This window comes from Cetorhinus maximus, unplaced genomic scaffold (assembly GCF_964194155.1).
Source record: "Cetorhinus maximus unplaced genomic scaffold, sCetMax3.hap1.1 HAP1_SCAFFOLD_130, whole genome shotgun sequence".
Classification (NCBI taxonomy): domain Eukaryota; kingdom Metazoa; phylum Chordata; class Chondrichthyes; order Lamniformes; family Cetorhinidae; genus Cetorhinus; species Cetorhinus maximus.
The window spans coordinates 152,501-167,666 of record NW_027596131.1 but is presented as its reverse complement, the minus strand read 5'-3'; the positions used below and the strand labels follow the sequence as shown (position 1 = coordinate 167,666).

General features: G+C 45.9%; 1 pseudogene; it reads right to left on the bottom strand.

Annotated features, from left to right (window-relative positions):
• Positions 1–3,958: 3,958 nt before the first annotated feature.
• LOC144672865 (putative G-protein coupled receptor 139) lies at positions 3,959–10,099 on the bottom strand (annotated as a pseudogene).
• Between the last annotated feature and the right edge of the window lie 5,067 nt (positions 10,100–15,166).

Here is a 15,166-nt window from a genome sequence, read left to right as displayed (position 1 = left end):
GAATTGAATAGGGCTGCAAGCGAAGATAACAAAATAAACTAACCTTGTGTCTATGGCTCATGTCCTGATGAACAGATGCGTTCAATGTCTTTCGCTCTGCTCATCTTCTGTGCTATCCCTCTCCGTCCAACCACCCTTATTTTCCACAGCCTGTCTCTGTAACTGAAGCGATTGTGTCAGTTTACAAATGTTCCTTCAGCATTTAAATAATTGGCAGCAATTGGTTCTTGCTGCAAACCGTATTTACACCTGGGATACGGGCTGTTCGACGAAGGGCGGATCAGGGACAGTTTAAACAACGCGAAGTGCATTCTTCAGCCCAACTAACATTTGAAGAAATTGGATGAAAATATGTGACCAAAGTCATGAAATGTTTAAATGCCCGACGTAAAGAATGAGTTCAGGTGTAATTTGAAGCAATACCAGCCAGATGTAGGAAGATGAAAATAATAATATCCGCAATGTTAATAATAATAAATTATTCAAATAGATTGGGGAGATTGATATTAGCGATTGTGGTTGATTGGAGATATCTGTACATTGACTGGTGTCTCTCAGTCCCCTCTCTATCTCAGGGAGATATCTGTACACTGACTGGTGTCTCTCAGTCCCCTCTCTCTCTCAGGGAGATATCTATACACTGACTGGTGTCTCTCAGTCCCCTCTCTCTCTCAGGGAGATATCTGTACACTGACTGGTGTCTCTAAGTCCTCTCTTTCTCAGAGGAGATATCTGTACACTGACTGGTATCTCTCAGTCCCCTCTCTCTCTCAGGGAGATATCTGTACACTGATTGGTGTCTCTCAGTCCTCTCTTTCTCAGAGGAGATATCTGTACACTGACTGGTGTCTCTCAGTCCCCTCTCTCTCTCAGGGAGATATTTGTACACTGACGGGTGTCTCTTAGTCCCTCTCTCTCTCAGGGAGATATCTGCACACTGACTGGTGTCTCTCAGTCCCTCTCTCTCAGGTAGTTATCTGTACACTGACTGGTGTCTCTCAGTCCCCTCTCTCTCTCTCTCAGGGAGATATCTCTGAAACTGAGACTGCACGCAGTTTTTCACGTTTGCTCCCACCGCTGCTCTGTAAATGCGGTCAGAATGAGTTACTCCTCTACCCCCAATTGCTTTGCAATAAATGTTTCTCGCTGCTGGTTTGTTTTACCTGGATGTTACATTTCTGTGATTCAGGTACAAGGAGACCCTGTCCCCTCCGAATGCAAAACTTTCCCAGCTTCTCGCCGTGGAAAAAAATATCCTGCATGTTGCGTTTTCCCTGCCAAAGTGGATCGGTTGAGGGTGAAGGCCTCTCACTCTATTTTCCCCTCCATTACCACAGCCCCTCTCTCCCTGTGAATTTTAACAGAACTGGCCTTAAATCCTTAAATGTTCCTTTGCAGCACCCCCCCCCCCCCCCGCCCCACCCCACCTCCCCCACAACTCATGTGGCCTTCCACCTTCCACCTCAGACAGTGAGAAATCACAACGTTAGAGGTTTCGGTGACCGGCTGAGTGTGGGATCTTACTGTGCTTGTGTGCACACTTTGAAGCTGGGTCATTTCGGGGAGATCGGTGAATGATTTTGTGATGCCCCTGCTCCCTTCCCCCCCCCCACCCCCCTTCCGACCTTCATTCCTTTGTATCTGCTGGGTGTAATACTCGGTATTGTTTATTAAATCCCTCAATACGGCCAACCCCGAGTGTTCTCCTATTTCTTTAAAACATTCAACGGACAGTGAATCCTCTTTGCCCAAGAGTAGGGCTGGAGGAAGACCAGAAATATAATTCAAAGTCAGGACCGTGAGTTGCTTGGATGGGAACTTCCAGGTGGTGGTGTTCCCCATGTGTCTGCTGCCCTTGTCCTTCTAGATGGTAGTGGTCGTGGGTTTGGAAGGTGCTGTCGAAGGAGCCTTGGTGAGTTCCTGTGGTGCATCTTGTAGATGGTACACACACAGTTCCTACTGTGCGTCGGTGGTGGAGGGAGTGAATGTTGAAGGTGGTGGATGGCGACTGAGTATTTACATACACAAAACCTCAAAAACTTGGAAAACACAAAAAAAGAAAGAAAAGTTACTTTCTTGAAACTCTCCCAGCCGGTCTGAAAGGTCCACTTCCACATGATCTGTGTAAACGATTCAGTTTGTAGCACATAGAGCCTCTAAGGGAGAGTACTCCTCTCCAGAGCTTGATGCAACGCATCCACGAATGAAAATAAATTTCAATGCTTCTACCGAGAAAAGCTGGCTGGAAAATTAACTCTCCGACTGGCTCCGAACTGTAAGTACAGAGAACAGGCTTTCTAGCTGTTTCATCATCTGTAGAGGTTTCCTCAGAGAGCAGGATTTAAACCTTATGGGCTTTGCCTGTTAACTCGCTTTGCCCTCCCCCCGTCCAGCTTTCCTTTGGCTGCTCCCTTTGTTTTGTGATTTTCCAACGTGAAATGAATAATTTTCGACGCCCCTCCCCTCACGTTTTGACAAATTTAAGCAGCACCGCCCTTGTGTCTGTGTTTGGAGGGGACTGTCCCTGCCTAGTGGCACATTCAGTAGATAGAGGGAGAGTCTCTTAGATCAGGCTGTTGAAAATGGAATTCTCTTACACACGTCCGTTCCTGCCTCTTCTTGTTTTTTCTTCACCCCCTCTCTGTTACTCTCTTTTAATTTCTATCTTTCCCTTTCTCCCTCCTGACTCTCTCGTTCTGCTTTTCTTCCTTATCTTTCTCTTTCCCTTAGCCTGGAATATATCTCACCCGTCTCTTCCATTACAAGTATAATTTTGCGAAAACCAGTTTGTCTGTTTCCAGTTCAACTCTTAACTCTTCCAATCCAGGTTCCTGATTGCCGGCCACGAGTTTTTAAAAATTTCCCTTACGAATTCTAAATGAGGCTCCTTTCAATGTGGTTCCTTTGCAAGCATTTGTAGGCTTAGAGCTGCTTAGATAATGACATTGCCTCAGCCCTGAACAGACAAACTCCTCTCTGAGATACTCTGCCTCTCCCTTTGAAAGCAAAGTTTCATCGTATCGCCCGTTCCATTGAAATCCACCTATCCTAACAATAAAACCCCTTCCATTGTCCCAATTTTATTAGTAACACAAACACCTTGCTTGGTGTCTCCTAGCTAGGTGCAATATTTCACCCCCAATCTGTGAATAGTTCACTCAACACAATGCAAATGTACACTTTTCCTTACTGTTTACATCACAAAGCTCCTGTACATCAAAGCACCCAGACTTGCTGGCTTTAATCCAATTAAAGCACCTACACACTCACAACCGCAGACGCAGACCATACTACAAGCCCAATTTAAAATAATTTTCCATGACATGATATACGTGAATATATCTTCATGACAAGTCCAAGAGCTACAAAGTTATGCTGACCTCGTATCAGACATTGGTTTAGCTCAGATGGAGAACTGCCTCCATTTCTGGGGGTCAACACTTTAGGAGCAGGTGAAGAGAATGAGGAAAAAGATTCATGAGAATGGGTCCAAAAATTCCCATCTTCAGTGAGGAAGATCGATTGAAGAGTTTAGGAATGTTTTCCTTGGAGAAACGAAGGTTCAGTGCAGTTTGGATAAATGTGTTGAAAATGATGAGGGAGTCTCTACAGAAGTAGAGCAGCGAGAAACCGATCGGGGATAATGGGGAACTGATTTGAAGCAATTAGCAAAAAATGCAAAATGGAGATGAGTTGCTCGGTAGCCGAGGGGCGGGACACGGAAGAATAAGGCTAATTCCGTGACAATTTCCCTGTAAATTACGACAGTGTAGGTAATCCTTCATGTCCTGCAGGGAGGACTCTGACTCTCCTTCTGCTACATTTACATCCGCTCCTCCAGCCGTCACCTCTTGCCCGATGGTGCGCTGCTCTTTGTCGTGTGACTATTGGGAGTTTGTGTATAAATATTCCATTCATGGACAGGAAAACGTGGGAGATGCCTCTGGGCTGTTCTCAGTTATTGTTTTTTCTTCATGAATTGAATCATTGATATAAGCGGATATTTCACCGCGTTCTTGACCTGCTCCCTGAAGTAGGACTGCGTCACCCCCTAAATAAATGTGTTTGTGCAACAACTGAAACTCACCAGCATAAACCTAACTTGTCTTACGATGTATTGAACGTTGTTGTAAGCTGCTCCTGTAATGTTGGAATATAAAAATTCTATAACATTGACTAACGACAGAAGTATGAAGCTGCCGGAGATGGTGAAGAGTAATCTGATAGACTTCCTTCTGCTCTCTATCTCTGGCTCACTCTGGCTCTCTCTCTCGCTCTGACCCCTGAGTCTCTTACGGACTTTACTGGCCACTAAAATGTGGCTGACGGTCAGAGCGTTGAACAACAGAATTCAAAAGAATGGGAAGGTGGGGTTGAAAATCGTATGAAACCATTTAAATCCCACCCATCCAATGTCAGTAAAATAGCTGGGCTTTGTAAAACAGCCCCAGGGGACATTGTCAATTATCACTCCAGGTTCCTGTGTAAAGTAGAAGGGGGTGTTTATTAAACATGACAGAATGTCAGTTGTTGCTAGAACCACAGCCGAAGTTTTCCCGGTGCAATATTTAGCTCTCAGCTTCTGGCAACAAATTGCCACAAATCGATCAAAGGAGAAAGTGATGGTGAGCCAGACAGAACAGCTTTTTGCAGCAGTTCTCAGGAGAGCGTTAAAACTACACACAGGGGTGATGTCCAGGAAAGACACTGGGAAATAATGATATTTGATCTGACAGAGAATGACCTCCGTTATAACGACCAGTAGGTCTGCTGTTGCCATAGCCATCAGGTATCGAGTGGTGCAGGTGGAGAGGCCACACTTTCCCCGGGACAGGATAACAATTGCCAGTAAATTAGCTGTAAGTTGAAGAAGGGGAACAAATGCAGAATATTACTGAAAACACGTTTCCCTGTTTGGCCCAGAGAGCAAGGACATGAGTTTAGCATCAGGTCAAACCCCTCGGACTGCACCACCTCCATCCCTGGTTCAGACACTCCCCACAGGATCAGAACACACTGGACAACATTCTCGTCTGGTATTGGACACTACCTGGCTGAGGATAGTCCAGGATCAGAACACATTCCCCCTCTGCCCTGGGACATTGAGAAGCTCTGAGATCCACATGTGCACACTTCCGATATATACCCCACTCTGGGACAAGTTCCACCATTGAGCCGAGGACCAGAGGCTGTCCAAAAAAACTGCCGCTCACCTGAAAGGGAATGGGTGTCTGCCAGGCAGAGCAAAATCACTAGGCAGGCACTGCAGCAAGTCCCCTTGCTCCAACCCCCTCCGAAACCGATTTTCCATTTAGGAAACAGCTGAGGGAGATGGTTTCTCACGGGAATGCACCAAGAGCCAAGTCCCTGGCACCAATCACGGCTCAGCTGAACAGGGCGGGGAGATGAAAGATTGGGAGAATAACACTGATAGCGGATTCTGTCTTAAGTGGAACAAATAGACCTTTTTGCAGTTGGTGACTTAACAGCAGGATGGTGTGTCGCCTCCCTGGTGCTAGGGTCCAGGATGTCAATGAGTGTCTGCAGGACATTCAGAAGGGAGAGAGTGAACAGCTAGAGGTCATGGCACACATCACTGCCAATGACATAGGTAAAAAAGAGGGAATCAGCCCTGCAAGCAGACTAAGTGGAGCTAGGAATTAAATAAGAACGCAGGACCCCAAAGTTAGCAATCTCAGGATTACTCCCAGTGCCACGTGCTAGCGAGATCAGGAATAGGAGAACACACTGGATGAATGAGTGGCTGGAGAGATGGTGCAGGATGTTTGATTCCTGAGGCTTGGTGACCGATTCTGGGGAAGCTGGGACTTGGGAACAGCTGCACCCCAGCAAGACCGGGACCAATATCCTCGCTGGTATATTCGCTATGACTGTGGGGGGAGGGTTTAAACTAGAGAGGCAGGGGGATGAGAGGCTGAGGGTGGACGCAGACACAAGAGAGGGAAACAAAGGCAGAACTGAAAACAAAAAAGTAATAAAAGCAAAAGCGCAAGGGGAGGAAACAAGGGCAAAGAGGGTCAAAGTAAAAAAAAAAGGTGTGTAAAAAGACAAGTCTAAAGGCCCTGTATCGGAATGGGTGGAACATTCATGATAAGGTCAATGAATTAACAGTGCAAACAGTTGTAAAGGGGTCCGATGTGATTGTGATTACGGAGACATGGCTGCAGGGTGACCAAGGCTGGGAACTGAATATCCAAGAGTACTGCCTCTTTAGGAATGGCAGGGAAAACCGGAAAAGGAGTTGGCATGGGCTGGCTTGTTATGGGTGATTTCAGTGTGATGGTGAATGAGGATATTGTCTCTGAAAACCCAGAGCTAGAATCTTTCCGGGTGGTGCTAAGCAGAAACAAAGAGCGGAAAAGACCAGTGGGAGTAGTCGATAGGCCTCCAAACAGTAGGGGAAGGGCAGGAGGCAAATGGAGACGCATGTAACAAGGTTGCTACAGTAACCGTGGGTGAATTTAATTTACATATAGACTGGGCAAAACAAATTAACAATAATACTGCGTGCAAATGAATCCCTGGAGTGTGTACGAGATGTTTTCTTTACACCAGTATGCCCAGGAAACAACTGGGGAGCAGGTGTTGCCCGGTTTGGTATTGTACAAAGAGAAGCCGTTGGTCAATCATTATTCTGCGGGTCCTTTAGGGAACAGTGACCATAACTTGATCGAATTCTTCATCGGGATTGGAAATGAAGTGGACCAATTCGAAACTGGGTTCGTAAATCTGAACAGAGGAAACTAGGCAGGTATGAGGCGTGGGATGCCTAAGGTAGATTGGGGAACATCTTTAAAGTCATGATGGGCAATGGGTAATATTTAAGGAGCAAATATATGCATTGCAAAGCGACACATTTCTCCCTGGCACAAAAAAAAACACAGCAGGAAAAGTGGCCAAACCAGGGCATACAAAATATATTAAGGGTAGTATTAGATCCAAAGAGGAGCCATATAAAGTTGTTAGAAAAAAGTAGCATGCCTGAGGATTGGTAGCAGTTTAAAGTACAGAAAAGGAGGACCAAGAGGTTGATTAAGGGAGGGAAAATAGAGTATGAGGGTAAACATGCAAGGAAAATAAAGGAGGACTGTAAAAAGCTTCAATAAGTATGTAAGAAGAGAAAAAATTGGTGAAGACAAATGCAGGTCCCTTGCAGTCTGGATCAGGAGGATTTATAACAGAGAACTAGAAAATGGCAGATCAATTAAACAACTTCCCCAGGAAGGTACAAGTATCTTCCCAAAAATACTGGATAACCAAGGGTCTAGTGAGAAGGAGGAATTGAAGGGAATTAGTATTACTAAAGCAATATTGCTGGAGAAATGAATGGGAGTGAAAACCAATGAACCTCCAGGGCCTGATAATCTACATCCCACGGTACTTAAAGAGGGTTTCCTTCTCTCACTCCTGCTCTCTCTCTCTTTTTCTCTCTTGTCCTGTCTCCTTCTTCCTCTTTCCCTCTTGCCCAATCTCTCTCTCTCTTAGAACTATAGGACCATAGAAAAAGTACAGCACAGGAGGAGTCCATTCGGCCCATCTTGTTCCTGCCAGCCCGAGGAGACCCAGGTGCCCTTTCTAATCCCACATTCCTGCACCCGGCCCATAGCCCTGCAGCTTACAGCACTTAAGGTGCAGATCCAGGTACTTTTTAAAATAGTTTAGAGTTTCTGCCTCTACCACCAACTTGGGCAGTGAATTCCACATACTCACTGCCCTCTGCGTAAAAGAAGCTCTTCCTCATGTCCCCCCTACACCTTCTGCCAGTTATCTTGAATCTATATCCCCTGGTTCCAGAATTCTCCACCAAGGGAAACAATGTTATCCTGTCCGCTCTATCTATTCCCCTCATCATTTTGTACACCTCAGTCAAGTCACAGTCAACATGGGTTTATGAAAGGGAAATGATGTTTGACAAACCTACCGGAGTTTTTGAGGGGATAAATAGCAGAATTGATAAGGCATAACCAGTGGATGTGGTGTATTAGGATTTTCACACAGCTTTTGAGAAAGACCCACATAAGAGGATAATGTGCAAAGTTCAAGCACATGGGATGGGGGTAACATATTGACATGCATTGAGAATTTGCTAGCAGACAGGGAACAGAGAGTAGGAATAATTGGGTCTTTGTCTGAGTGGCAGACAGTGTTCCGTGGGGTACCGCAGGGATCAATATTTGGGCCCCAGCTACTCACAATATTTATTAATTATTTGCTTGAGGGAGCCAAATGTGATCATTCCAAGTTTGCTGATATCACCAAACTAGGTGGGAACATGAGCGGTGAGGGGGATTTTAAGAGGATGCAAGGCATTTTAGACAAGTTGAGTGAGGGTAAATACATGGCCGGGGATGTATAATGTCTTTAACAAAGCAGCCGCTACGATTTTACCTCTTCCTGCTTCAAAAATAATTTCCAAATGATCCGGCTGTAACAGGAAACTACAGTCAAATCGTCTCAGATTTTTGGGATGAAATATTAATAAAGAGGGTTAGAGGATTATTCGTCGGTATCAATAATAGTCTCTGCAGAGTTGTGAGATATGTAGATTTCAAAATGTTGTAGAGCCAACATCGAAATCAATGTCATTATTCCCATAGTTGGGAACATTTGCTGGCGAGGGTTCAGTCTCCAAGAATAGTAACTAACCGGCCCATTGTTCCCCATCTCATATCCCTGTCATAAAACTGCACCGACAACCACCTCACTTGCATCAACAGGCGATTTCAATGCCTTCCCCTAATTCAGCTCTGCTAAAACTGTTACAGTGCTCAGTCCAGCCTCCACACTGTCAAAGGCTCCTTGACTACCCTTTGTCCGCACAATCTTCTGTACGCTCTTTAACAAGCGAACCTGGGGATCCACTACAGTGCAGAGAACTGGAACTAACTCCTGTTAGAATCCATTAATGTGTTTCGACTGCAAAATCTCTCCATCTGTCTGAGAAACTGGTAAATAACATTCTAATCATTGCCCCTTGATGTTCAATGGCATTACCATCACTGAATCCCCCACTATCAACATCCTGGGGGGTTACCATTGACCAGAAACTTAACTGGACCAGCCATATAAATACTGTGGCTACATGAGCAGGTCAGAGGCTAGGAATCCTGCAGAGAGTAACTCACCTCCTCACTCCCCAAAGCCTGTCCACCATCTACAAGACACCAGTCAGGAGTGTGATGGAATACTCCCCACTTGCCTGGATGAGTGCAGGTCCCTCAACACTCAAGAAGCTCGACAGCGTCCAGGGCAAAGCAGCCCAGTTTGATCGGCACCCCATCCACAAACGTCCACTCCCTCCACCACCGACACACAGTATTAGCGGTGTGTGTACCAGCTACATGATGCGCTGCAGGAGCTCACCAAGCCTCCTCAGACAGCACCTCCCAAACCCACGACCACTACCATCTAGAAGGACAAGGGCAGCAGACACATGGGAACACCACCAACTGAAAGTTCCCTCCCAAGTCACTCACCATCCTGACTTGGAAATATATCAGCCATTCCTTCACTGTCGCTGGGTCAAAATCCTGGAACTCCCTCCCTAACCGCACTGTGGGTGTACCTACACCTTAGGGACTGTAGCGGTTCAAGAAGGCAGCTCACCCCCACCTTCTCAGGGTCAATGTGGAAGGGTGATATATGATGGCCCTGCCAGCGATGCTCAGATCCCATGAATCAATAAAAACCCAGACTCCCTCGAATCCCTTCCTTCATAGAGTTTACCCTCACTGAGGTCTGATTAAACGTGAGGTGATATTCCACTGAATGCAAGAACTTGTTTTTTCTGAAAGCCTGTGGATTGTAAACAGAGGTTTACTGACAGTTCAGGAAATTGACTGAAACTGCAGAGATAATATAAGACATTTCACTTAACGTAATGCGGCCATTGACCGGCTATGTAGATAAAGGTGACCACTCGATCAGCAGGTAACGTGATCTGTCACTGATTGAAACCAGAGAGCAGCTCCCACACAGATTGACACGACTGCAAATGTCCTAGTCACTTCCCTGGGACACCGGCGACAGCGAGGCTCACATAGAATGTTTTATCGAAAACGTCAAATGCTCCAAGCATTTTCACTTAGCAGTGATCTGTCCCTGACTGCTGCAGGCAACCTCTGCACTAAACTCTGAAGTGACACATTCACAAAGCCCTTATTTATACCTTCTGGAATGTCTCCTTGGAGATAGTGAAATTGCAACACCCTTCTACTAAGTTTACGGAATACCTGGAAACAAACATATTAGAGCACCGAGTTAATTCCAGGTAGGAATAGAACATGTTTATCTCGGAGATTCTGTAATTAAAATCAAAATATAATCGTGAGTTTATCAGCCCTGTTCCACTGCACTGGTGGTTGTAGCTGCTCTCTTTAAATGTGGATATTCAGTTAAGTGATTAAATTATTAGAGTTGGCAATTTGTGGGTATTTGTTGCTGAAGTCGAATAATCAAGTATCTGAAATCTTCCAAGTGCGCACATTGATACAAAAACACAAGGATGCATGAAATGACTGCACCACTTCAAACCAATCCAGACACTCTAGTTAATGCAGACCTTCAAAATAATATGGACCTTCAAACAGATACAATCCTCTCACAATATGGTCCTTCAAAACAATATGGACCTTCGAACAGATACAATCTTCTCACAATATGGACCTTCAAAACAATATGGACCTTCGAACAGATACAATCTTCTCACAATATGGACCTTCAAATTAATATGGACCTTCAAACAAATACAATCTTCTCACAATATGGACCTTCAAAACAATATGGACCTTCTAACAGATACAATATTCTCACAATATGGACCTTCAAAACAATGTGGACCTTCTAACAGATACAATCCCTCCAACCAGTATAGACTCACCAAACACTGCTGACCCTGCAAAGGGTACAGACTCTGCAACGTATTCAGAATCTACAACCCTTACAGACCCAGCAACTGATACAGGCCTTCCCAAAAATATTGACATTTCTATTTTTAAAATCTATTATTTGATGCGATGCGGGCCTTGCTGGTAAGGTCAGTATTTATTACCATAATTCTTTAACTTTAGCCCCAGAATATCTCGCCAGGCGATTCCCGAGGGGCGTTTCAGAGTTAAGCACGTTGACCTGGGTAAGGAGTCACGTGAAGGCCAGACAGTAGGACAGCAGTTTTACTTCCCGATAGGACATTTGTAAACTAGATGGGTGTTTACCACAATCGATAGTAGTTTCATGGTCACCATTACTGAGGCCAGATTTCAATTCCACAACATTTATAGATCGATTTATTGTGATTAACTGAATTCGAACACCAGTGGCTGCCATTTGAACCCGTATCTCTAGAACATTACCCTGTCCGCCTGGATCACTAGTCCAGTGACATGACCACTACGCCAATGTCACCGCTTGCTGGATTTTTAGAGTTAGGAGCAACAGGCAGCCATTTTCTCCCTGGAGTTTGTTCTGTCATTCAGTAAGTTCAGGGCTAATCTTGTACCTCAAATACATTTTGCCGCCCTATCCTCGTATTGTCTAATTCTCTTAGTGTCCAAATATCTATCGATGTCATCTCAGTACAAACTCAAGGATTGGCCATCCACATCTCTGGGGTAGAGAATTCCAGAGATTCCCTGCCCTCTGAGTGAAGGCACTCACAGCATCACAGAACTGCTCCGGTTCAGAAGGAGGCCATTCAGCCTCTCCTGTCTGCACCGGCCCTCTGGACATTTTAACTTAGTGCCAATACCCGGCCTTTTCCCGTTGCGCTGCACATTTTTTCTGGTTAGATAATCATCCAATGCCCTCTTGAATGCATCAATTGAACGTGCCTCCACCACACTTCCAGGCAGTGCATTCCCATCCCTAACCACTCGCTGGGTGAAAAAGTGTTTTTCTCAACTCACATTTGCTTATTTTGGGAAACACTTTAAACCTGGGCCCTCTGGTTCTCAATCCATTTCCAAGTGGTAACAGTTTCTCCCTATCTACTCTGCCCAGACACCTCATCATTTGGAAAAATTCTATCAAGTCTCCTCTTAGCCTTCTCCTCTCCAAGGAGAACAGTCCCAACTTCTCCAATCTTTCCTCATAACCTATCGGGCAATAATTGGTTGGGTTGGATTAGTCCTGCTTTAAGTGTACAGGAATCCCTGGGAATGTTTTCCCATTGCCGGGTAGATGCCAGTGTTGCAGCTGTACTGGAACAGCTTGGCCAGAGGCGCAGAATGTTCTGGAGCTCAGGTCTTCAGCACAATTCTCAAAACATCGTCACAGTCCATAAGCTTTTCAGCATCCAGTCTCTGCAGCCTTGTCTTGATATCACGTGGCATGAATCAAATGGTCTGAAGTCTGGGCACCTGTGATGCTGGGGAATTCAGGGGGAGGCCCAGATTCATCAGTCACTCAGAACATTCAGCTCAAGGGTTTTGCAAATGTTTCATCCTTGCATTTTGCACTGATGTGCACAGCTCCTCCATCATTGAGGATGGGGACATTTCCTGAACCTCCTCAATCAGTGAGTTGGTTAATTTTTGAACCGCTATTCACCACTTGATGTGGCAGGACTGAAGATTCTAGATCTGAGCCGTTGTTTCATGTGGAATTGCACAGCCCTGTCTATCACTTACCGCTCGTGCTCACGCAAGTGGTCCTGTGTTTTGACCAGGTGTGCACCTTTTTTCTGGATATGTCTGTTGCTGCTCCTGGCATGCCCTCCTGCACTCTTCACTGAACCAGAATTGAACCCCTGGTGTTGGGATAATGGTAGAGTGAGGGATATGCCGGGCCATGAGGTGGTATTCGAGTCCAATTCTGCTGCTACTGATGGCCCACAGCACCTCATGGATGCCCCGTGTTGAGTTGCCAATGCTGTGGAAAATCCATACCATTACGATGGTGGTAGCGCCACACAACAGGATGGAGGGCATCCTCAATGTGAAGACAGGACTTCTCCTGCTCACTGACTGTGAGGTGATCACTCCAACCGATACTGTCATGTGCAGATGTATCTGCGGGAGGCAGGTTGGTGATGATCAGGTCAAGTATGTTTTCCCCTCTCTATTGGTTCCCTCACCACCTGCCGCAGACCCAGTCTAGCAGCGATGTCCTTTAGGACTCGGCCAGCTTGGTCTGTAATGGTGTTTCTGAGCCACTCTTGGTGATGGACATTGAAGTCCCCCCACCCAGAGAGCATTCTGCACCCTTACCACCCTCAGTGTTTCTTCCAAGTGATGTTCAACATGGACGAAGCATTGATTCATCAGCTGAGGGAGGTTGGTACGTGGTCATCAGCAGGTGGTTTCCCTGTCCATGTTTGGCCTGAAGCCATGAGACTTCATGGGGTCCGGAGTCGATGTTGAGGACTTCCAGGGTAACTCCCTCCAGACTGTATCCCACTGTGTCACCAGCTCTACTGGGTCTGTCCTGCTGGTGGAACAGGACATACCCAGTTATAGTGATGGTGGAGTCGGGGACATTATCTATAAGGCATAGTGGAATAAGGATGACTATGTTGGGCTGGTGCTTCACTGGTCTGTGAGTCAGCTCTCCCACTAGCCCCCAGATGTTACTAGGGAGGACTATAAGGACTGGATTTGCTTTTATCATTCCGATGCCTGGGTCGATGCAGGTTGGATTCTCCACTTTCATTCCTTGTAGAATTTTTCATGGTTTGAAACAACTTACTGCCGTTGCTGTGGCTAAGGGTTCAGATAATGTCCCTCAGATATGGGCGTCAGGTTTCTTTACCTAGAGGGGATTAGTAAACAAGATGTCTATTTATAAAAAATCGACCTTGATTTCATCGTCATCTTTAGACTTTTAATTCCAGGTTTTTGATTAATTCAGTTTCCTTTCGAATTTGGGAGGAATTTGAACCGGGCATTATCCTGGCCTCTGAGTTACTAGTCCAGGGACAACCCCACTAAACCATGGCCTCAACAACCCCACCAGCCTCCGCATTCAAAGGATCACTCTCTGCCATTTCCACCAACTCCAGCATGATGACCACCACCAAACACATCTTCCCTTCACCCCCACCCCTCAACCTGTCGACATTCCATAGGGACCGTTCCCTCTGGGACACCCTGGTCCACTCCTCCATCACCTCCAACTCCTCATCCTCTTCCCAAAGCACCTTCCCATGCAAACAGGGAAGGTGCAACACCTGCCCGTTTATCTCCTCCCTCCTCACCGTCCAAGGGCCCAAACACTCCTTTCAGCTGAAGCAGCATTTCAATTGCACCATGTTCAACTTGGTCCACGGCATTCGCTGCTCACACTGTGGTCTCCTCTACATTGGAGAGACCAAATGCAGACTGGCTGACAGCTCTGAAGCAAACCTTCGGTCTTCCCTCAAACATGACCCAGACCTGCCTGTCGCTTGCCATTTTAACACTCCACCCTGCTCTCATGCCCACATGTCTGTCCTTGGCCTGCTGCATTGTTCCAGTGAAGCTCAACGCAAACTGGAGGAACAGCACCTCATCTTCCGACTAGGCACTTTACAGCCTTCCGGACTGAATATGGAATTCAACAACTTCAGATCATGAACTCTCGACTCTATTCTCACACTTTTGCAAGCACATATTTCAACATTCATTTTTTAAAATGATTTTTATCCGCTTATATTTTTTTAATGCATTGTTTTATCCATGTTTTTAATACCCCTTAAATCCCCTTTTCAACCCTCGTCTAATTGAAAGATGAAAAGTTTGATTATTTCAATCTGTAGTCCTTAGTGAGACATTCGACAGTTTGATTGGAGAACTGCAGATAAAGATTGCAGTAGTGTCACTGAGAGTGAAAGAGAGAGGGAGAGAGTGAGAGAGGGAGAGAGAGTGAGAGAGAGAGAGAGCGAGAGGGAGAGTGAGACAGAGAGAGGGAGAGAGAGAGAGAGAGAAAATGAGAGAGTGAGAGATAGAGAGAGAGACGAAGAGAGAGGGATGCAGGCAGAGAGACAAGGAGAGCAATGAGGTTGATAAAAGGAGAGATAGAGAAAGAGAGAGGCAATGAGAGAGAGACAGTGACTGAGAGAGAGACAGAGTGAGAGAGTGAGAGAGAAAGAGATACAGTGAGAGAGAGGGAGAGAGAGAGGGAGAGAGAGAGAGAGACAGGGAGGCACAGGGACAAGGCGAGCAGTGAGGCT